This window comes from Ascidiella aspersa, chromosome 9 (assembly GCF_963924565.1).
Source record: "Ascidiella aspersa chromosome 9, kaAscAspe10.2, whole genome shotgun sequence".
Classification (NCBI taxonomy): Eukaryota; Metazoa; Chordata; class Ascidiacea; order Phlebobranchia; family Ascidiidae; genus Ascidiella; species Ascidiella aspersa.
The window spans coordinates 24033483-24048556 of record NC_139455.1 but is presented as its reverse complement, the minus strand read 5'-3'; the positions used below and the strand labels follow the sequence as shown (position 1 = coordinate 24048556).

At 42.0% G+C, this 15074-nt stretch overlaps 1 protein-coding gene and 83 non-coding genes across 84 annotated transcripts in view; 83 read left to right on the top strand and 1 right to left on the bottom strand.

The window, feature by feature from the left end:
* Trnaw-cca (transfer RNA tryptophan (anticodon CCA)) overlaps nucleotides 1-38 on the top strand; it is a 73-nt gene extending 35 nt beyond the window's left edge. Inside the window, exon 1 of the tRNA in view lies at nucleotides 1-38. This exon is cut by the window's left edge and continues 35 nt beyond it. This is a non-coding gene — a tRNA (tRNA-Trp).
* The window catches only part of LOC146133736 (low-density lipoprotein receptor-related protein 2-like), a 114737-nt gene that overhangs the window by 83070 nt on the left and 16593 nt on the right, over nucleotides 1-15074 (bottom strand). The window lies entirely within an intron of this gene.
* Nucleotides 247-318, top strand: Trnaw-cca (transfer RNA tryptophan (anticodon CCA)). The gene has a single exon. It is a non-coding gene; the product is annotated as a tRNA-Trp (tRNA).
* Nucleotides 397-468, top strand: Trnaw-cca (transfer RNA tryptophan (anticodon CCA)). The gene has a single exon. It is a non-coding gene; the product is annotated as a tRNA-Trp (tRNA).
* On the top strand, nucleotides 547-618 carry Trnaw-cca (transfer RNA tryptophan (anticodon CCA)). The gene has a single exon. It is a non-coding gene; the product is annotated as a tRNA-Trp (tRNA).
* Trnaw-cca (transfer RNA tryptophan (anticodon CCA)) lies at nucleotides 697-768 on the top strand. The gene has a single exon. It is a non-coding gene; the product is annotated as a tRNA-Trp (tRNA).
* Nucleotides 847-918, top strand: Trnaw-cca (transfer RNA tryptophan (anticodon CCA)). Its single transcript has one exon. It is a non-coding gene; the product is annotated as a tRNA-Trp (tRNA).
* On the top strand, nucleotides 999-1070 carry Trnaw-cca (transfer RNA tryptophan (anticodon CCA)). Its single transcript has one exon. It is a non-coding gene; the product is annotated as a tRNA-Trp (tRNA).
* On the top strand, nucleotides 1151-1222 carry Trnaw-cca (transfer RNA tryptophan (anticodon CCA)). Its single transcript has one exon. It is a non-coding gene; the product is annotated as a tRNA-Trp (tRNA).
* On the top strand, nucleotides 1292-1363 carry Trnaw-cca (transfer RNA tryptophan (anticodon CCA)). Its single transcript has one exon. It is a non-coding gene; the product is annotated as a tRNA-Trp (tRNA).
* Nucleotides 1442-1513, top strand: Trnaw-cca (transfer RNA tryptophan (anticodon CCA)). Its single transcript has one exon. It is a non-coding gene; the product is annotated as a tRNA-Trp (tRNA).
* On the top strand, nucleotides 1736-1807 carry Trnaw-cca (transfer RNA tryptophan (anticodon CCA)). The gene has a single exon. It is a non-coding gene; the product is annotated as a tRNA-Trp (tRNA).
* Trnaw-cca (transfer RNA tryptophan (anticodon CCA)) lies at nucleotides 1886-1957 on the top strand. Its single transcript has one exon. It is a non-coding gene; the product is annotated as a tRNA-Trp (tRNA).
* Trnaw-cca (transfer RNA tryptophan (anticodon CCA)) lies at nucleotides 2036-2107 on the top strand. Its single transcript has one exon. It is a non-coding gene; the product is annotated as a tRNA-Trp (tRNA).
* Nucleotides 2186-2257, top strand: Trnaw-cca (transfer RNA tryptophan (anticodon CCA)). Its single transcript has one exon. It is a non-coding gene; the product is annotated as a tRNA-Trp (tRNA).
* On the top strand, nucleotides 2336-2407 carry Trnaw-cca (transfer RNA tryptophan (anticodon CCA)). Its single transcript has one exon. It is a non-coding gene; the product is annotated as a tRNA-Trp (tRNA).
* On the top strand, nucleotides 2486-2557 carry Trnaw-cca (transfer RNA tryptophan (anticodon CCA)). Its single transcript has one exon. It is a non-coding gene; the product is annotated as a tRNA-Trp (tRNA).
* Nucleotides 2786-2857, top strand: Trnaw-cca (transfer RNA tryptophan (anticodon CCA)). The gene has a single exon. It is a non-coding gene; the product is annotated as a tRNA-Trp (tRNA).
* Nucleotides 2938-3009, top strand: Trnaw-cca (transfer RNA tryptophan (anticodon CCA)). The gene has a single exon. It is a non-coding gene; the product is annotated as a tRNA-Trp (tRNA).
* Trnaw-cca (transfer RNA tryptophan (anticodon CCA)) lies at nucleotides 3088-3159 on the top strand. The gene has a single exon. It is a non-coding gene; the product is annotated as a tRNA-Trp (tRNA).
* On the top strand, nucleotides 3240-3311 carry Trnaw-cca (transfer RNA tryptophan (anticodon CCA)). Its single transcript has one exon. It is a non-coding gene; the product is annotated as a tRNA-Trp (tRNA).
* Nucleotides 3392-3463, top strand: Trnaw-cca (transfer RNA tryptophan (anticodon CCA)). Its single transcript has one exon. It is a non-coding gene; the product is annotated as a tRNA-Trp (tRNA).
* On the top strand, nucleotides 3542-3613 carry Trnaw-cca (transfer RNA tryptophan (anticodon CCA)). The gene has a single exon. It is a non-coding gene; the product is annotated as a tRNA-Trp (tRNA).
* On the top strand, nucleotides 3694-3765 carry Trnaw-cca (transfer RNA tryptophan (anticodon CCA)). The gene has a single exon. It is a non-coding gene; the product is annotated as a tRNA-Trp (tRNA).
* On the top strand, nucleotides 3835-3906 carry Trnaw-cca (transfer RNA tryptophan (anticodon CCA)). Its single transcript has one exon. It is a non-coding gene; the product is annotated as a tRNA-Trp (tRNA).
* Trnaw-cca (transfer RNA tryptophan (anticodon CCA)) lies at nucleotides 3985-4056 on the top strand. Its single transcript has one exon. It is a non-coding gene; the product is annotated as a tRNA-Trp (tRNA).
* Nucleotides 4435-4506, top strand: Trnaw-cca (transfer RNA tryptophan (anticodon CCA)). The gene has a single exon. It is a non-coding gene; the product is annotated as a tRNA-Trp (tRNA).
* Trnaw-cca (transfer RNA tryptophan (anticodon CCA)) lies at nucleotides 4585-4656 on the top strand. The gene has a single exon. It is a non-coding gene; the product is annotated as a tRNA-Trp (tRNA).
* Nucleotides 4735-4806, top strand: Trnaw-cca (transfer RNA tryptophan (anticodon CCA)). The gene has a single exon. It is a non-coding gene; the product is annotated as a tRNA-Trp (tRNA).
* On the top strand, nucleotides 5032-5103 carry Trnaw-cca (transfer RNA tryptophan (anticodon CCA)). Its single transcript has one exon. It is a non-coding gene; the product is annotated as a tRNA-Trp (tRNA).
* On the top strand, nucleotides 5182-5253 carry Trnaw-cca (transfer RNA tryptophan (anticodon CCA)). Its single transcript has one exon. It is a non-coding gene; the product is annotated as a tRNA-Trp (tRNA).
* On the top strand, nucleotides 5334-5405 carry Trnaw-cca (transfer RNA tryptophan (anticodon CCA)). Its single transcript has one exon. It is a non-coding gene; the product is annotated as a tRNA-Trp (tRNA).
* Trnaw-cca (transfer RNA tryptophan (anticodon CCA)) lies at nucleotides 5636-5707 on the top strand. The gene has a single exon. It is a non-coding gene; the product is annotated as a tRNA-Trp (tRNA).
* Trnaw-cca (transfer RNA tryptophan (anticodon CCA)) lies at nucleotides 5936-6007 on the top strand. The gene has a single exon. It is a non-coding gene; the product is annotated as a tRNA-Trp (tRNA).
* Nucleotides 6086-6157, top strand: Trnaw-cca (transfer RNA tryptophan (anticodon CCA)). The gene has a single exon. It is a non-coding gene; the product is annotated as a tRNA-Trp (tRNA).
* On the top strand, nucleotides 6236-6307 carry Trnaw-cca (transfer RNA tryptophan (anticodon CCA)). Its single transcript has one exon. It is a non-coding gene; the product is annotated as a tRNA-Trp (tRNA).
* Trnaw-cca (transfer RNA tryptophan (anticodon CCA)) lies at nucleotides 6386-6457 on the top strand. The gene has a single exon. It is a non-coding gene; the product is annotated as a tRNA-Trp (tRNA).
* Trnaw-cca (transfer RNA tryptophan (anticodon CCA)) lies at nucleotides 6536-6607 on the top strand. Its single transcript has one exon. It is a non-coding gene; the product is annotated as a tRNA-Trp (tRNA).
* Nucleotides 6836-6907, top strand: Trnaw-cca (transfer RNA tryptophan (anticodon CCA)). Its single transcript has one exon. It is a non-coding gene; the product is annotated as a tRNA-Trp (tRNA).
* Trnaw-cca (transfer RNA tryptophan (anticodon CCA)) lies at nucleotides 7136-7207 on the top strand. Its single transcript has one exon. It is a non-coding gene; the product is annotated as a tRNA-Trp (tRNA).
* Trnaw-cca (transfer RNA tryptophan (anticodon CCA)) lies at nucleotides 7288-7359 on the top strand. The gene has a single exon. It is a non-coding gene; the product is annotated as a tRNA-Trp (tRNA).
* On the top strand, nucleotides 7438-7509 carry Trnaw-cca (transfer RNA tryptophan (anticodon CCA)). The gene has a single exon. It is a non-coding gene; the product is annotated as a tRNA-Trp (tRNA).
* Trnaw-cca (transfer RNA tryptophan (anticodon CCA)) lies at nucleotides 7590-7661 on the top strand. Its single transcript has one exon. It is a non-coding gene; the product is annotated as a tRNA-Trp (tRNA).
* Trnaw-cca (transfer RNA tryptophan (anticodon CCA)) lies at nucleotides 7742-7813 on the top strand. Its single transcript has one exon. It is a non-coding gene; the product is annotated as a tRNA-Trp (tRNA).
* Nucleotides 7892-7963, top strand: Trnaw-cca (transfer RNA tryptophan (anticodon CCA)). The gene has a single exon. It is a non-coding gene; the product is annotated as a tRNA-Trp (tRNA).
* Trnaw-cca (transfer RNA tryptophan (anticodon CCA)) lies at nucleotides 8044-8115 on the top strand. Its single transcript has one exon. It is a non-coding gene; the product is annotated as a tRNA-Trp (tRNA).
* Trnaw-cca (transfer RNA tryptophan (anticodon CCA)) lies at nucleotides 8185-8256 on the top strand. The gene has a single exon. It is a non-coding gene; the product is annotated as a tRNA-Trp (tRNA).
* Nucleotides 8335-8406, top strand: Trnaw-cca (transfer RNA tryptophan (anticodon CCA)). The gene has a single exon. It is a non-coding gene; the product is annotated as a tRNA-Trp (tRNA).
* On the top strand, nucleotides 8785-8856 carry Trnaw-cca (transfer RNA tryptophan (anticodon CCA)). The gene has a single exon. It is a non-coding gene; the product is annotated as a tRNA-Trp (tRNA).
* On the top strand, nucleotides 8935-9006 carry Trnaw-cca (transfer RNA tryptophan (anticodon CCA)). Its single transcript has one exon. It is a non-coding gene; the product is annotated as a tRNA-Trp (tRNA).
* Nucleotides 9085-9156, top strand: Trnaw-cca (transfer RNA tryptophan (anticodon CCA)). The gene has a single exon. It is a non-coding gene; the product is annotated as a tRNA-Trp (tRNA).
* Nucleotides 9382-9453, top strand: Trnaw-cca (transfer RNA tryptophan (anticodon CCA)). Its single transcript has one exon. It is a non-coding gene; the product is annotated as a tRNA-Trp (tRNA).
* On the top strand, nucleotides 9532-9603 carry Trnaw-cca (transfer RNA tryptophan (anticodon CCA)). Its single transcript has one exon. It is a non-coding gene; the product is annotated as a tRNA-Trp (tRNA).
* Trnaw-cca (transfer RNA tryptophan (anticodon CCA)) lies at nucleotides 9684-9755 on the top strand. Its single transcript has one exon. It is a non-coding gene; the product is annotated as a tRNA-Trp (tRNA).
* On the top strand, nucleotides 9986-10057 carry Trnaw-cca (transfer RNA tryptophan (anticodon CCA)). The gene has a single exon. It is a non-coding gene; the product is annotated as a tRNA-Trp (tRNA).
* On the top strand, nucleotides 10286-10357 carry Trnaw-cca (transfer RNA tryptophan (anticodon CCA)). The gene has a single exon. It is a non-coding gene; the product is annotated as a tRNA-Trp (tRNA).
* On the top strand, nucleotides 10436-10507 carry Trnaw-cca (transfer RNA tryptophan (anticodon CCA)). The gene has a single exon. It is a non-coding gene; the product is annotated as a tRNA-Trp (tRNA).
* On the top strand, nucleotides 10586-10657 carry Trnaw-cca (transfer RNA tryptophan (anticodon CCA)). The gene has a single exon. It is a non-coding gene; the product is annotated as a tRNA-Trp (tRNA).
* Nucleotides 10736-10807, top strand: Trnaw-cca (transfer RNA tryptophan (anticodon CCA)). Its single transcript has one exon. It is a non-coding gene; the product is annotated as a tRNA-Trp (tRNA).
* Trnaw-cca (transfer RNA tryptophan (anticodon CCA)) lies at nucleotides 10886-10957 on the top strand. Its single transcript has one exon. It is a non-coding gene; the product is annotated as a tRNA-Trp (tRNA).
* Trnaw-cca (transfer RNA tryptophan (anticodon CCA)) lies at nucleotides 11036-11107 on the top strand. The gene has a single exon. It is a non-coding gene; the product is annotated as a tRNA-Trp (tRNA).
* On the top strand, nucleotides 11336-11407 carry Trnaw-cca (transfer RNA tryptophan (anticodon CCA)). Its single transcript has one exon. It is a non-coding gene; the product is annotated as a tRNA-Trp (tRNA).
* Trnaw-cca (transfer RNA tryptophan (anticodon CCA)) lies at nucleotides 11488-11559 on the top strand. Its single transcript has one exon. It is a non-coding gene; the product is annotated as a tRNA-Trp (tRNA).
* Trnaw-cca (transfer RNA tryptophan (anticodon CCA)) lies at nucleotides 11638-11709 on the top strand. The gene has a single exon. It is a non-coding gene; the product is annotated as a tRNA-Trp (tRNA).
* On the top strand, nucleotides 11790-11861 carry Trnaw-cca (transfer RNA tryptophan (anticodon CCA)). The gene has a single exon. It is a non-coding gene; the product is annotated as a tRNA-Trp (tRNA).
* On the top strand, nucleotides 11942-12013 carry Trnaw-cca (transfer RNA tryptophan (anticodon CCA)). The gene has a single exon. It is a non-coding gene; the product is annotated as a tRNA-Trp (tRNA).
* Trnaw-cca (transfer RNA tryptophan (anticodon CCA)) lies at nucleotides 12092-12163 on the top strand. The gene has a single exon. It is a non-coding gene; the product is annotated as a tRNA-Trp (tRNA).
* Trnaw-cca (transfer RNA tryptophan (anticodon CCA)) lies at nucleotides 12244-12315 on the top strand. Its single transcript has one exon. It is a non-coding gene; the product is annotated as a tRNA-Trp (tRNA).
* On the top strand, nucleotides 12385-12456 carry Trnaw-cca (transfer RNA tryptophan (anticodon CCA)). Its single transcript has one exon. It is a non-coding gene; the product is annotated as a tRNA-Trp (tRNA).
* On the top strand, nucleotides 12535-12606 carry Trnaw-cca (transfer RNA tryptophan (anticodon CCA)). The gene has a single exon. It is a non-coding gene; the product is annotated as a tRNA-Trp (tRNA).
* On the top strand, nucleotides 12685-12756 carry Trnaw-cca (transfer RNA tryptophan (anticodon CCA)). The gene has a single exon. It is a non-coding gene; the product is annotated as a tRNA-Trp (tRNA).
* Trnaw-cca (transfer RNA tryptophan (anticodon CCA)) lies at nucleotides 12835-12906 on the top strand. The gene has a single exon. It is a non-coding gene; the product is annotated as a tRNA-Trp (tRNA).
* On the top strand, nucleotides 12985-13056 carry Trnaw-cca (transfer RNA tryptophan (anticodon CCA)). The gene has a single exon. It is a non-coding gene; the product is annotated as a tRNA-Trp (tRNA).
* Trnaw-cca (transfer RNA tryptophan (anticodon CCA)) lies at nucleotides 13135-13206 on the top strand. Its single transcript has one exon. It is a non-coding gene; the product is annotated as a tRNA-Trp (tRNA).
* Trnaw-cca (transfer RNA tryptophan (anticodon CCA)) lies at nucleotides 13435-13506 on the top strand. The gene has a single exon. It is a non-coding gene; the product is annotated as a tRNA-Trp (tRNA).
* Trnaw-cca (transfer RNA tryptophan (anticodon CCA)) lies at nucleotides 13587-13658 on the top strand. Its single transcript has one exon. It is a non-coding gene; the product is annotated as a tRNA-Trp (tRNA).
* Trnaw-cca (transfer RNA tryptophan (anticodon CCA)) lies at nucleotides 13737-13808 on the top strand. The gene has a single exon. It is a non-coding gene; the product is annotated as a tRNA-Trp (tRNA).
* Trnaw-cca (transfer RNA tryptophan (anticodon CCA)) lies at nucleotides 13889-13960 on the top strand. The gene has a single exon. It is a non-coding gene; the product is annotated as a tRNA-Trp (tRNA).
* On the top strand, nucleotides 14030-14101 carry Trnaw-cca (transfer RNA tryptophan (anticodon CCA)). Its single transcript has one exon. It is a non-coding gene; the product is annotated as a tRNA-Trp (tRNA).
* Nucleotides 14180-14251, top strand: Trnaw-cca (transfer RNA tryptophan (anticodon CCA)). The gene has a single exon. It is a non-coding gene; the product is annotated as a tRNA-Trp (tRNA).
* On the top strand, nucleotides 14330-14401 carry Trnaw-cca (transfer RNA tryptophan (anticodon CCA)). Its single transcript has one exon. It is a non-coding gene; the product is annotated as a tRNA-Trp (tRNA).
* On the top strand, nucleotides 14630-14701 carry Trnaw-cca (transfer RNA tryptophan (anticodon CCA)). The gene has a single exon. It is a non-coding gene; the product is annotated as a tRNA-Trp (tRNA).
* On the top strand, nucleotides 14780-14851 carry Trnaw-cca (transfer RNA tryptophan (anticodon CCA)). Its single transcript has one exon. It is a non-coding gene; the product is annotated as a tRNA-Trp (tRNA).
* Trnaw-cca (transfer RNA tryptophan (anticodon CCA)) lies at nucleotides 14930-15001 on the top strand. Its single transcript has one exon. It is a non-coding gene; the product is annotated as a tRNA-Trp (tRNA).

Genomic DNA, 15074 nt, shown 5'->3' with positions numbered 1-15074 from the left:
AGATCAGAAGGTTGCGTGTTCAAATCACGTCGGGGCAAGATTTTTATTAATTTTATATGATTTTCAAACTAGGGATTGTTGAGGTCAACAAAGCATAACTATGACGCAACAACAAGACTCCGTGGCGGAACGGTAGCGCGTCTGACTCCAGATCTTTGCGTGTTCAAATCACGTCAGGGTCAAGATTTTTATTAATTTTATATGATTTTGAAACTAGGACAAAGCATCACTGTGACGCAACAACAGGACTCCGTGGCGCAACGGTAGCGCGTCTGACTCCAGATCAGAAGGTTGCGTGTTCAAATCACGTCGGGGTCAAGATTTTTACTAATTTTATATGATTTTCAAACTTGGGATTGTTCACGTCAACAAACCACAACTATGATGCAACAACAAGACTCCGTGGCGCAACGGTAGCGCGTCTGACTCCAGATCAGAAGGTTGCGTGTTCAAATCACGTCGGGGTCAAGATTTTCACTAATTTTATATGATTTTCAAACTTGGGATTGTTGACGTCAACAAAGCATAACAATGACGCAACAACAAGACTCCGTGGCGCAACGGTAGCGCGTCTGACTCCAGATCAGAAGGTTGCGTGTTCAAATCACGTCGGGGTCAAGATTTTCACTAATTTTATATGATTTTCAAACTTGGGATTGTTGACGTCAACAAAGCATAACTATGACGCAACATCGAGACTCCGTGGCGCAACGGTAGCGCGTTTGACTCCAGATCAGAAGGTTGCGTGTTCAAATCACGTCGGGGTCAAGATTTTTATTAATTTTATATGATTTTCAAACTTGGGATTGTTGACGTCAACAAAGCATAACTATGACGCAACAACAAGACTCCGTGGCGCAACGGTAGCGCGTCTGACTCCAGATCAGAAGGTTGCGTGTTCAAATCACGTCGGGGTCAAGATTTTTATTAATTTTAAATGATTTTCAAACTATAAGGATTGTTGAAGTCAACAAAGTATAATTATGACGTAACAACAAGACTCCGTGGCGCAACGGTAGCGCGTCTGACTCCAAATCAGAAGGTTGCGTGTTCAAATCACGTCGGGGTCAAGATTTTTATTAATTTTAAATGATTTTCAAACTATAAGGATTGTTGAGGTCAACAAAGTATAATTATGACGTAACAACAAGACTCCGTGGCGCAACGGTAGCGCGTCTGACTCCAGATCAGAAGTTTGCGTGTTCAAATCGCGTCGGGGTCAAGATTTTTATATGATTTTCAAACTTGGGATTGTTGACGTCAACAAAGCATAACTATGACGCAACAACAAGACTCCGTGGCGCAACGGTAGCGCGTCTGACTCCAGATCAGAAAGTTGCGTGTTCAAATCACGTCGGGGTCAAGATTTTTATTAATTTTATATGATTTTCAAACTTGGGATTGTTGACGTCAACAAAGCATAACTATGACGCAACAACAAGACTCCGTGGCGCAACGGTAGCGCGTCTGACTCCAGATCAGAAGGTTGCGTGTTCAAATCACGTCGGGGTCAAGATTTTTATTAATTTTAAATGATTTTCAAACTAGGGATTGTTGAGGTCAACAAAGCATAACTATGACGCAACAACAAGACTCCGTGGCGGAACGGTAGCGCGTCTGAACCAGATCTTTGCGTGTTCAAATCACGTCAGGGTCAAGATTTTTATTAATTTTATATGATTTTGAAACTAGGGATTGTTGAGGTCAACAAAGCATCACTATGACGCAACAACAAGACTCCGTGGCGCAACGGTAGCGCGTCTGACTCCAGATCAGAAGGTTGCGTGTTCAAATCACGTCGGGGTCAAGATTTTTACTAATTTTATATGATTTTCAAACTTGGGATTGTTCACGTCAACAAACCACAACTGTGATGCAACAACAAGACTCCGTGGCGCAACGGTAGCGCGTCTGACTCCAGATCAGAAGGTTGCGTGTTCAAATCACGTCGGGGTCAAGATTTTCACTAATTTTATATGATTTTCAAACTTGGGATTGTTGACGTCAACAAAGCATAACAATGACGCAACAACAAGACTCCGTGGCGCAACGGTAGCGCGTCTGACTCCAGATCAGAAGGTTGCGTGTTCAAATCACGTCGGGGTCAAGATTTTCACTAATTTTATATGATTTTCAAACTTGGGATTGTTGACGTCAACAAAGCATAACTATGACGCAACATCGAGACTCCGTGGCGCAACGGTAGCGCGTCTGACTCCAGATCAGAAGGTTGCGTGTTCAAATCACGTCGGGGTCAAGATTTTTATTAATTTTATATGATTTTCAAACTTGGGATTGTTGACGTCACCAAAGCATAACTATGACGCAACAACAAGACTCCTTAGCGCAACGGTAGCGCGTCTGACTCCAGATCAGAAGGTTGCGTGTTTAAATCACGTCGGGGTCAAGATTTTTATTAATTTTATATGATTTTCAAACTTGGGATTGTTGACGTCAACAAAGCATAACTATGACGTAACAACAAGACTCCGTGGCGCAACGGTAGCGCGTCTGACTCCAGATCAGAAGGTTGCGTGTTCAAATCGCGTTGGGGTCAAGATTTTTACTAATTTTATATGATTTTCAAACTTGGGATTGTTGACGTCAACAAAGCATAACTATGACGTAACAACAACACTCCGTGGCGCAACGGTAGCGCGTATGACTCCAGATCAGAAGGTTGCGTGTTCAAATCACGTCGGGGTCACGATTTTGATTAATTTTAAATGATTTTCACACTTGGTATTGTTGACGTCAACAAAGCATAACTATGACGCAACAACATGACTCCGTGGCGCAACGGTAGCGCGTCTGACTCCAGATCAGAAGGTTGCGTGTTCAAATCACGTCGGGGTCAAGATTTTTATTAATTTTTAATGATTTTCAAACTATAAGGATTGTTGAAGTCAACAAAGCACAACTATGACGCAACAACAAGACTCCGTTGCGCAACGGTAGCGCGTCTGACTCCAGATCAGAAGGTTGCGTGTTCAAATCGCGTCGGGGTCAAGATTTTTACTAATTTTGTATGATTTTCAAACTTGGGATTGTTGACGTCAACAAAGCATAACTATGACGCAACAACAAGACTCCGTTGCGCAACGGTAGCGCGTCTGACTCCAGATCAGAAGGTTGCGTGTTCAAATCACGTCGGGGTCAAGATTTTTATTAATTTTAAATGATTTTCAAACTAAAAGGATTGTTGAAGTCAACAAAGCATAATTATGACGTAACAACAAGACTCCGTGGCGCAACGGTAGCGCGTCTGACTCCAGATCAGAAGGTTGCATGTTCAAATCACGTCGGGGTCAAGATATTTATTAATTTTAAATGATTTTCAAACTATAAGGATTGTTGAAGTCAACAAAGCATAATTATGACGCAACAACAAGACTCCGTGGCGCAACGGTAGCGCGTCTGACTCCAGATCAGAATGTTGCGTGTTCAAATCGCGTCGGGGTCAAGATTTTTACCAATTTTATATGATTTTCAAACTTGGGATTGTTGAGGTCAACAAAGCATAACTATGACGCAACAAAAAGACTCCGTGGCGCAACGGTAGCGCGTCTGACTCCAAATCAGAAGGTTGCGTGTTCAAATCACGTCGGGGTCAAGATTTTTATTAATTTTAAATGATTTTCAAACTATAAGGATTGTTGAAGTCAACAAAGTATAATTATGACGTAACAACAAGACTCCGTGGCGCAACGGTAGCGCGTCTGACTCCAGATCAGAAGGTTGCGTGTTCAAATCGCGTCGGGGTCAAGATTTTTATATGATTTTCAAACTTGGGATTGTTGACGTCAACAAAGCATAACTATGACGCAACAACAAGACTCCGTGGCGCAACGGTAGCGCGTCTGACTCCAGATCAGAAGGTTGCGTGTTCAAATCACGTCGGGGTCAAGATTTTTATTAATTTTATATGATTTTCAAACTTGGGATTGTTGACGTCAACAAAGCATAACTATGACGCAACAACAAGACTCCTTAGCGCAACGGTAGCGCGTCTGACTCCAGATCAGAAGGTTGCGTGTTCAAATCACGTCGGGGTCAAGATTTTTATTAATTTTATATGATTTTCAAACTTGGGATTGTTGACGTCAACAAAGCATAACTATGACGTAACAACAACACTCCGTGGCGCAACGGTAGCGCGTATGACTCCAGATCAGAAGGTTGCGTGTTCAAATCACGTCGGGGTCAAGATTTTTATTAATTTTATATGATTTTCAAACTTGGGATTGTTGACGTCACCAAAGCATAACTATGACGTAACAACAACACTCCGTGGCGCAACGGTAGCGCGTATGACTCCAGATCAGAAGGTTGCGTGTTCAAATCACGTCGGGGTCAAGATTTTTATTAATTTTATATGATTTTCAAACTTGGAATTGTTGACGTCAACAAAGCATAACTATGACGCAACAACATGACTCCGTGGCGCAACGGTAGCGCGTCTGACTCCAGATCAGAAGGTTGCGTGTTCAAAGCACGTCGGGGTGAAGATTTTTATTAATTTTATATGATTTTCAAACTTGGGATTGTTGACGTCAACAAAGCATAACTATGACGCAACAACAAGACTCCGTGGCGCAACGGTAGCGCGTCTGACTCCAGATCAGAAGGTTGCGTGTTCAAATCACGTCGGGGTCAATATTCTTATTAATTTTATATGATTTTCAAACTTGGGATTGTTGACGTCAACAAAGCATAACTATGACGCAACAACAAGACTCCGTGGCGCAACGGTAGCGCGTCTGACTCCAGATCAGAAAGTTGCGTGTTCAAATCACGTCGGGGTCAAGATTTTTATTAATTTTAAATGATTTTCAAACTATAAGGATTGTTGAAGTCAACAAAGCATAATTATGACGTAACAACAAGACTCCGTGGCGCAACGGTAGCGCGTCTGACTACAGATCTTTGCGTGTTCAAATCACGTCGAGGTCAAGATTTTTATTAATTTTATGTGATTTTCAAACTAGGGATTGTTGAAGTCAACAAAGCATCACTATGACGCAACAACAAGACTCCGTGGCGCAACGGTAACGCGTCTGACTCCAGATCAGAAGGTTGCGTGTTCAAATCACGTCGTGGTCAAGATTTTTACTAATTTTATATGATTTTCAAACTTGGGATTGTTCACGTCAACAAAGCATAACTATGATGCACCAACAAGATTCCGTGGCGCAACGGTAGCGCGTCTGACTCCAGATCAGAAAGTTGCGTGTCCAAATCACGTCGGGGTCAATATTTTTATTAATTTTAAATGATTTTCAAACTATAAGGATTGTTGAACTCAACAAAGCATAATTATGACGCAACAACAGGACTCCGTGGCGCAACGGTAGCGCGTCTGACTCCAGATCAGAAGGTTGCGTGTTCAAATCACGTCGGGGTCAAGATTTTTATTAATTTTAAATGATTTTCAAACTATAAGGATTGTTGAACTCAACAAAGCATAACTATGACGCAACAACAAGACTCCGTGGCCCTACGTTAGCGCGTCTGACTCCAGATCAGAAGGTTGCGTGTTCAAATCACGTCGGGGCCAAGATTTTCACTAATTTTATATGATTTTCAAACTTGGGATTGTTGAGGTCAACAAAGCATAACTATGACGCAACAACAAGACTCCGTGGCGCAACGGTAGCGCGTCTGACTCCAGATCAGAAGGTTGCGTGTTCAAATCACGTCGGGGTCAAGATTTTTATTAATTTTATATGATTTTCAAACTTGGGATTGTTGACGTCAACAAAGCATAACTATGACGCAACAACAAGACTCCATGGCGCAACGGTAGCGCGTCTGACTCCAGATCAGAAGGTTGCTTGTTCAAATCACGTCGGCGTCAAGATTTTCACTAATTTTATATGATTTTCAAACTTGGGATTGTTGACGTCAACAAAGCATAACTATGACGCAACATCGAGACTCCGTGGCGCAACGGTAGCGCGTCTGACTCCAGATCAGAAGGTTGCGTGTTCAAATCACGTCGGGGTCAAGATTTTTATTAATTTTATATGATTTTCAAACTTGGGATTGTTGACGTCAACAAAGCATAACTATGACGCAACAACAAGACTCCGTGGCGCAACGGTAGCGCGTCTGACTCCAGATCAGAAGGTTGCGTGTTCAAATCACGTCGGGGTCAAGATTTTTATTAATTTTATATGATTTTCAAACTTGGGATTGTTGACGCCAACAAAGCATAACTATGACGCAACAACAAGACTCCGTGGCGCAACGGTAGCGCGTCTGACTCCAGATCAGAAGGTTGCTTGTTCAAATCACGTCGGCGTCAAGATTTTCACTAATTTTATATGATTTTCAAACTTGGGATTGTTGACGTCAACAAAGCATAACAATGACGCAACAACAAGACTCCGTGGCGCAACGGTAGCGCGTCTGACTCCAGATCAGAAGGTTGCGTGTTCAAATCACGTCGGGGTCAAGATTTTCACTAATTTTATATGATTTTCAAACTTGGGATTGTTGACGTCAACAAAGCATAACTATGACGCAACATCGAGACTCCGTGGCGCAACGGTAGCGCGTCTGACTCCAGATCAGAAGGTTGCGTGTTCAAATCACGTCGGGGTCAAGATTTTTATTAATTTTATATGATTTTCAAACTTGGGATTGTTGACGTCACCAAAGCATAACTATGACGCAACAACAAGACTCCTTAGCGCAACGGTAGCGCGTCTGACCCCAGATCAGAAGGTTGCGTGTTTAAATCACGTCGGGGTCAAGATTTTTATTAATTTTATATGATTTTCAAACTTGGGATTGTTGACGTCAACAAAGCATAACTATGACGTAACAACAAGACTCCGTGGCGCAACGGTAGCGCGTCTGACTCCAGATCAGAAGGTTGCGTGTTCAAATCGCGTTGGGGTCAAGATTTTTACTAATTTTATATGATTTTCAAACTTGGGATTGTTGACGTCAACAAAGCATAACTATGACGTAACAACAACACTCCGTGGCGCAACGGTAGCGCGTATGACTCCAGATCAGAAGGTTGCGTGTTCAAATCACGTCGGGGTCAAGATTTTGATTAATTTTAAATGATTTTCACACTTGGTATTGTTGACGTCAACAAAGCATAACTATGACGCAACAACATGACTCCGTGGCGCAACGGTAGCGCGTCTGACTCCAGATCAGAAGGTTGCGTGTTCAAATCACGTCGGGGTCAAGATTTTTATTAATTTTTAATGATTTTCAAACTATAAGGATTGTTGAAGTCAACAAAGCACAACTATGACGCAACAACAAGACTCCGTTGCGCAACGGTAGCGCGTCTGACTCCAGATCAGAAGGTTGCGTGTTCAAATCGCGTCGGGGTCAAGATTTTTACTAATTTTGTATGATTTTCAAACTTGGGATTGTTGACGTCAACAAAGCATAACTATGACGCAACAACAAGACTCCGTTGCGCAACGGTAGCGCGTCTGACTCCAGATCAGAAGGTTGCGTGTTCAAATCACGTCGGGGTCAAGATTTTTATTAATTTTAAATGATTTTCAAACTAAAAGGATTGTTGAAGTCAACAAAGCATAATTATGACGTAACAACAAGACTCCGTGGCGCAACGGTAGCGCGTCTGACTCCAGATCAGAAGGTTGCATGTTCAAATCACGTCGGGGTCAAGATATTTATTAATTTTAAATGATTTTCAAACTATAAGGATTGTTGAAGTCAACAAAGCATAATTATGACGCAACAACAAGACTCCGTGGCGCAACGGTAGCGCGTCTGACTCCAGATCAGAATGTTGCGTGTTCAAATCGCGTCGGGGTCAAGATTTTTACCAATTTTATATGATTTTCAAACTTGGGATTGTTGAGGTCAACAAAGCATAACTATGACGCAACAAAAAGACTCCGTGGCGCAACGGTAGCGCGTCTGACTCCAAATCAGAAGGTTGCGTGTTAAAATCACGTCGGGGTCAAGATTTTTATTAATTTTAAATGATTTTCAAACTATAAGGATTGTTGAAGTCAACAAAGTATAATTATGACGTAACAACAAGACTCCGTGGCGCAACGGTAGCGCGTCTGACTCCAGATCAGAAGGTTGCGTGTTCAAATCGCGTCGGGGTCAAGATTTTTATATGATTTTCAAACTTGGGATTGTTGACGTCAACAAAGCATAACTATGACGCAACAACAAGACTCCGTGGCGCAACGGTAGCGCGTCTGACTCCAGATCAGAAGGTTGCGTGTTCAAATCACGTCGGGGTCAAGATTTTTATTAATTTTATATGATTTTCAAACTTGGGATTGTTGACGTCAACAAAGCATAACTATGACGCAACAACAAGACTCCTTAGCGCAACGGTAGCGCGTCTGACTCCAGATCAGAAGGTTGCGTGTTCAAATCACGTCGGGGTCAAGATTTTTATTAATTTTATATGATTTTCAAACTTGGGATTGTTGACGTCAACAAAGCATAACTATGACGTAACAACAACACTCCGTGGCGCAACGGTAGCGCGTATGACTCCAGATCAGAAGGTTGCGTGTTCAAATCACGTCGGGGTCAAGATTTTTATTAATTTTATTTGATTTTCAAACTTGGGATTGTTGACGTCACCAAAGCATAACTATGACGTAACAACAACACTCCGTGGCGCAACGGTAGCGCGTATGACTCCAGATCAGAAGGTTGCGTGTTCAAATCACGTCGGGGTCAAGATTTTTATTAATTTTATATGATTTTCAAACTTGGAATTGTTGACGTCAACAAAGCATAACTATGACGCAACAACATGACTCCGTGGCGCAACGGTAGCGCGTCTGACTCCAGATCAGAAGGTTGCGTGTTCAAAGCACGTCGGGGTGAAGATTTTTATTAATTTTATATGATTTTCAAACTTGGGATTGTTGACGTCAACAAAGCATAACTATGACGCAACAACAAGACTCCGTGGCGCAACGGTAGCGCGTCTGACTCCAGATCAGAAGGTTGCGTGTTCAAATCACGTCGGGGTCAATATTCTTATTAATTTTATATGATTTTCAAACTTGGGATTGTTGACGTCAACAAAGCATAACTATGACGCAACAACAAGACTCCGTGGCGCAACGGTAGCGCGTCTGACTCCAGATCAGAAAGTTGCGTGTTCAAATCACGTCGGGGTCAAGATTTTTATTAATTTTAAATGATTTTCAAACTATAAGGATTGTTGAAGTCAACAAAGCATAATTATGACGTAACAACAAGACTCCGTGGCGCAACGGTAGCGCGTCTGACTACAGATCTTTGCGTGTTCAAATCACGTCGAGGTCAAGATTTTTATTAATTTTATGTGATTTTCAAACTAGGGATTGTTGAGGTCAACAAAGCATCACTATGACGCAACAACAAGACTCCGTGGCGCAACGGTAACGCGTCTGACTCCAGATCAGAAGGTTGCGTGTTCAAATCACGTCGTGGTCAAGATTTTTACTAATTTTATATGATTTTCAAACTTGGGATTGTTCACGTCAACAAAGCATAACTATGATGCACCAACAAGATTCCGTGGCGCAACGGTAGCGCGTCTGACTCCAGATCAGAAAGTTGCGTGTCCAAATCACGTCGGGGTCAATATTTTTATTAATTTTAAATGATTTTCAAACTATAAGGATTGTTGAACTCAACAAAGCATAATTATGACGCAACAACAAGACTCCGTGGCGCAACGGTAGCGCGTCTGACTCCAGATCAGAAGGTTGCGTGTTCAAATCACGTCGGGGTCAAGATTTTTATTAATTTTAAATGATTTTCAAACTATAAGGATTGTTGAACTCAACAAAGCATAACTATGACGCAACAACAAGACTCCGTGGCCCTACGTTAGCGCGTCTGACTCCAGATCAGAAGGTTGCGTGTTCAAATCACGTCGGGGCCAAGATTTTCACTAATTTTATATGATTTTCAAACTTGGGATTGTTGAGGTCAACAAAGCATAACTATGACGCAACAACAAGACTCCGTGGCGCAACGGTAGCGCGTCTGACTCCAGATCAGAAGGTTGCGTGTTCAAATCACGTCGGGGTCAAGATTTTTATTAATTTTATATGATTTTCAAACTTGGGATTGTTGACGTCAACAAAGCATAACTATGACGCAACAACAAGACTCCATGGCGCAACGGTAGCGCGTCTGACTCCAGATCAGAAGGTTGCTTGTTCAAATCACGTCGGCGTCAAGATTTTCACTAATTTTATATGATTTTCAAACTTGGGATTGTTGACGTCAACAAAGCATAACTATGACGCAACATCGAGACTCCGTGGCGCAACGGTAGCGCGTCTGACTCCAGATCAGAAGGTTGCGTGTTCAAATCACGTCGGGGTCAAGATTTTTATTAATTTTATATGATTTTCAAACTTGGGATTGTTGACGTCAACAAAGCATAACTATGACGCAACAACAAGACTCCGTGGCGCAACGGTAGCGCGTCTGACTCCAGATCAGAAGGTTGCGTGTTCAAATCACGTCGGGGTCAAGATTTTTATTAATTTTATATGATTTTCAAACTTGGGATTGTTGACGCCAACAAAGCATAACTATGACGCAACAACAAGACTCCGTGGCGCAACGGTAGCGCGTCTGACTCCAGATCAGAAGGTTGCTTGTTCAAATCACGTCGGCGTCAAGATTTTCACTAATTTTATATGATTTTTAAACTTGGGATTGTTGACGTCAACAAAGCATAACTATGACGCAACATCGAGACTCCGTGGCGCAACGGTAGCGCGTCTGACTCCAGATCAGAAGGTTGCGTGTTCAAATCACGTCGGGGTCAAGATTTTTATTAATTTTATATGATTTTCAAACTTGGGATTGTTGACGTCACCAAAGCATAACTATGACGCAACAACAAGACTCCTTAGCGCAACGGTAGCGCGTCTGACTCCAGATCAGAAGGTTGCGTGTTTAAATCACGTCGGGGTCAAGATTTTTATTAATTTTATATGATTTTCAAACTTGGGATTGTTGACGTCAACAAAGCATAACTATGACGTAACAACAAGACTCCGTGGCGCAACGGTAGCGCGTCTGACTCCAGATCAGAAGGTTGCGTGTTCAAATCGCGTTGGGGTCAAGATTTTTACTAATTTTATATGATTTTCAAACTTGGGATTGTTGACGTCAACAAAGCATAACTATGACGTAACAACAACACTCCGTGGCGCAACGGTAGCGCGTATGACTCCAGATCAGAAGGTTGCGTGTTCAAATCACGTCGGGGTCAAGATTTTGATTAATTTTAAATGACTTTCACACTTGGTATTGTTGACGTCAACAAAGCATAACTATGACGCAACAACATGACTCCGTGGCGCAACGGTAGCGCGTCTGACTCCAGATCAGAAGGTTGCGTGTTCAAATCACGTCGGGGTCAAGATTTTTATTAATTTTTAATGATTTTCAAACTATAAGGATTGTTGAAGTCAACAAAGCACAACTATGACGCAACAACAAGACTCCGTTGCGCAACGGTAGCGCGTCTGACTCCAGATCAGAAGGTTGCGTGTTCAAATCGCGTCGGGGTCAAGATTTTTACTAATTTTGTATGATTTTCAAACTTGGGATTGTTGACGTCAACAAAGCATAACTATGACGCAACAACAAGACTCCGTTGCGCAACGGTAGCGCGTCTGACTCCACATCAGAAGGTTGCGTGTTCAAAGCACGTCGGGGTCAAGATTTTTATTAATTTTAAATGATTTTCAAACTATAAGGATTGTTGAAGTCAACAAAGCATAATTATGACGTAACAACAAGACTCCGTGGCGCAACGGTAGCGCGTCTGACTCCAGATCAGAAGGTTGCATGTTCAAATCACGTCGGGGTCAAGATATTTATTAATTTTAAATGATTTTCAAACTATAAGGATTGTTGAAGTCAACAAAGCATAATTATGACGCAACAACAAGACTCCGTGGCGCAACGGTAGCGCGTCTGACTCCAGATCAGAATGTTGCGTGTTCAAATCGCGTCGGGGTCAAGATTTTTACCAATTTTATATGATTTTCAAACTTGGGATTGTTGAGGTCAACAAAGCATAACTATGACGCAACAAAAAGACTCCGTGGCGCAACGGTAGCGCGTCTGACTCCAAATCAGAAGGTTGCGTGTTCAAATCACGTCGGGGTCAAGATTTTTATTAATTTTAAATGATTTTCAAACTATAAGGATTGTTGAAGTCAACAAAGTATAATTATGACGTAACAACAAGACTCCGTGGCGCAACGGTAGCGCGTCTGACTCCAGATCAGAAGGTTGCGTGTTCAAATCGCGTCGGGGTCAAGATTTTTATATGATTTTCAAACTTGGGATTGTTGACGTCAACAAAGCATAACTATGACGCAACAACAAGACTCCGTGGCGCAACGGTAGCGCGTCTGACTCCAGATCAGAAGGTTGCGTGTTCAAATCACGTCGGGGTCAAGATTTTTATTAATTTTATATGATTTTCAAACTTGGGATTGTTGACGTCAACAAAGCATAACTATGACGCAACAACAAGACTCCTTAGCGCAACGGTAGCGCGTCTGACTCCAGATCAGAAGGTTGCGTGTTCAAATCACGTCGGGGTCAAGATTTTTATTAATTTTATATGATTTTCAAACTTGGGATTGTTGACGTCAACAAAGCATAACTATGACGTAACAACAAGACTCCGTGGCGCAACGGTAGCGCGTCTGACTCCAGATCAGAAGGTTGCGTGTTCAAATCGCGTCGGGGTCAAGATTTTTACTAATTTTATATGATTTTCAAACTTGGGATTGTTGAGGTCAACAAAGCATAACTATGACGCAACATCGAGACTCCGTGGCGCAACGGTAGCGCGTCTGACTCCAGATCAGAAGGTTGCGTGTTCAAATCACGTCGGGGTCAAGATTTTTATTAATTTTATATGATTTTCAAACTTGGGATTGTTGACGTCAACAAAGCATAACTATGACGCAACAACAAGACTCCTTAGCGCAACGGTAGCGCGTCTGACTCCAGATCAGAAGGTTGCGTGTTTAAATCACGTCGGGGTCAAGATTTTTATTAATTTTATATGATTTTCAAACTTGGGATTGTTGACGTCAACAAAGCATAACTATGACGTAACAACAAGACTCCGTGGCGCAACGGTAGCGCGTCTGACTCCAGATCAGAAGGTTGCGTGTTCAAATCGCGTTGGGGTCAAGATTTTTACTAATTTTATATGATTTTCAAACTTGGGATTGTTGACGTCAACAAAGCATAACTATGACGTAACAACAACACTCCGTGGCGCAACGGTAGCGCGTATGACTCCAGATCAGAAGGTTGCGTGTTCAAATCACGTCGGGGTCAAGATTTTGATTAATTTTAAATGATTTTCACACTTGGTATTGTTGACGTCAACAAAGCATAACTATGACGCAACAACATGACTCCGTGGCGCAACGGTAGCGCGTCTGACTCCAGATCAGAAGGTTGCGTGTTCAAATCACGTCGGGGTCAAGATATTTATTAATTTTAAATGATTTTCAAACTATAAGGATTGTTGAAGTCAACAAAGCATAATTATGACGCAACAACAAGACTCCGTGGCGCAACGGTAGCGCGTCTGACTCCAGATCAGAATGTTGCGTGTTCAAATCGCGTCGGGGTCAAGATTTTTACCAATTTTATATGATTTTCAAACTTGGGATTGTTGAGGTCAACAAAGCATAACTATGACGCAACAAAAAGACTCCGTGGCGCAACGGTAGCGCGTCTGACTCCAAATCAGAAGGTTGCGTGTTCAAATCACGTCGGGGTCAAGATTTTTATTAATTTTAAATGATTTTCAAACTATAAGGATTGTTGAAGTCAACAAAGTATAATTATGACGTAACAACAAGACTCCGTGGCGCAACGGTAGCGCGTCTGACTCCAGATCAGAAGGTTGCGTGTTCAAATCGCGTCGGGGTCAAGATTTTTATATGATTTTCAAACTTGGGATTGTTGACGTCAACAAAGCATAACTATTACGCAACAACAAGACTCCGTGGCGCAACGGTAGCGCGTCTGACTCCAGATCAGAAGGTTGCGTGTTCAAATCACGTCGGGGTCAAGATTTTTATTAATTTTATATGATTTTCAAACTTGGGATTGTTGACGTCAACAAAGCATAACTATGACGCAACAACAAGACTCCTTAGCGCAACGGTAGCGCGTCTGACTCCAGATCAGAAGGTTGCGTGTTCAAATCACGTCGGGGTCAAGATTTTTATTAATTTTATATGATTTTCAAACTTGGGATTGTTGACGTCAACAAAGCATAACTATGACGTAACAACAAGACTCCGTGGCGCAACGGTAGCGCGTCTGACTCCAGATCAGAAGGTTGCGTGTTCAAATCGCGTCGGGGTCAAGATTTTTACTAATTTTATATGATTTTCAAACTTGGGATTGTTGACGTCAACAAAGCATAACTATGACGTAACAACAACACTCCGTGGCGCAACGGTAGCGCGTATGACTCCAGATCAGAAGGTTGCGTGTTCAAATCACGTCGGGGTCAAGATTTTTATTAATTTTATATGATTTTCAAACTTGGAATTGTTGACGTCAACAAAGCATAACTATGACGCAACAACATGACTCCGTGGCGCAACGGTAGCGCGTCTGACTCCAGATCAGAAGGTTGCGTGTTCAAAGCACGTCGGGGTGAAGATTTTTATTAATTTTATATGATTTTCAAACTTGGGATTGTTGACGTCAACAAAGCATAACTATGACGCAACAACAAGACTCCGTGGCGCAACGGTAGCGCGTCTGACTCCAGATCAGAAGGTTGCGTGTTCAAATCACGTCGGGGTCAATATTCTTATTAATTTTATATGATTTTCAAACTTGGGATTGTTGACGTCAACAAAGCATAACTATGACGCAACAACAAGACTCCGTGGCGCAACGGTAGCGCGTCTGACTCCAGATCAGAAAGTTGCGTGTTCAAATCACGTCGGGGTCAAGATTTTTATTAATTTTAAATGATTTTCAAACTATAAGGATTGTTGAAGTCAACAAAGCATAATTATGACGTA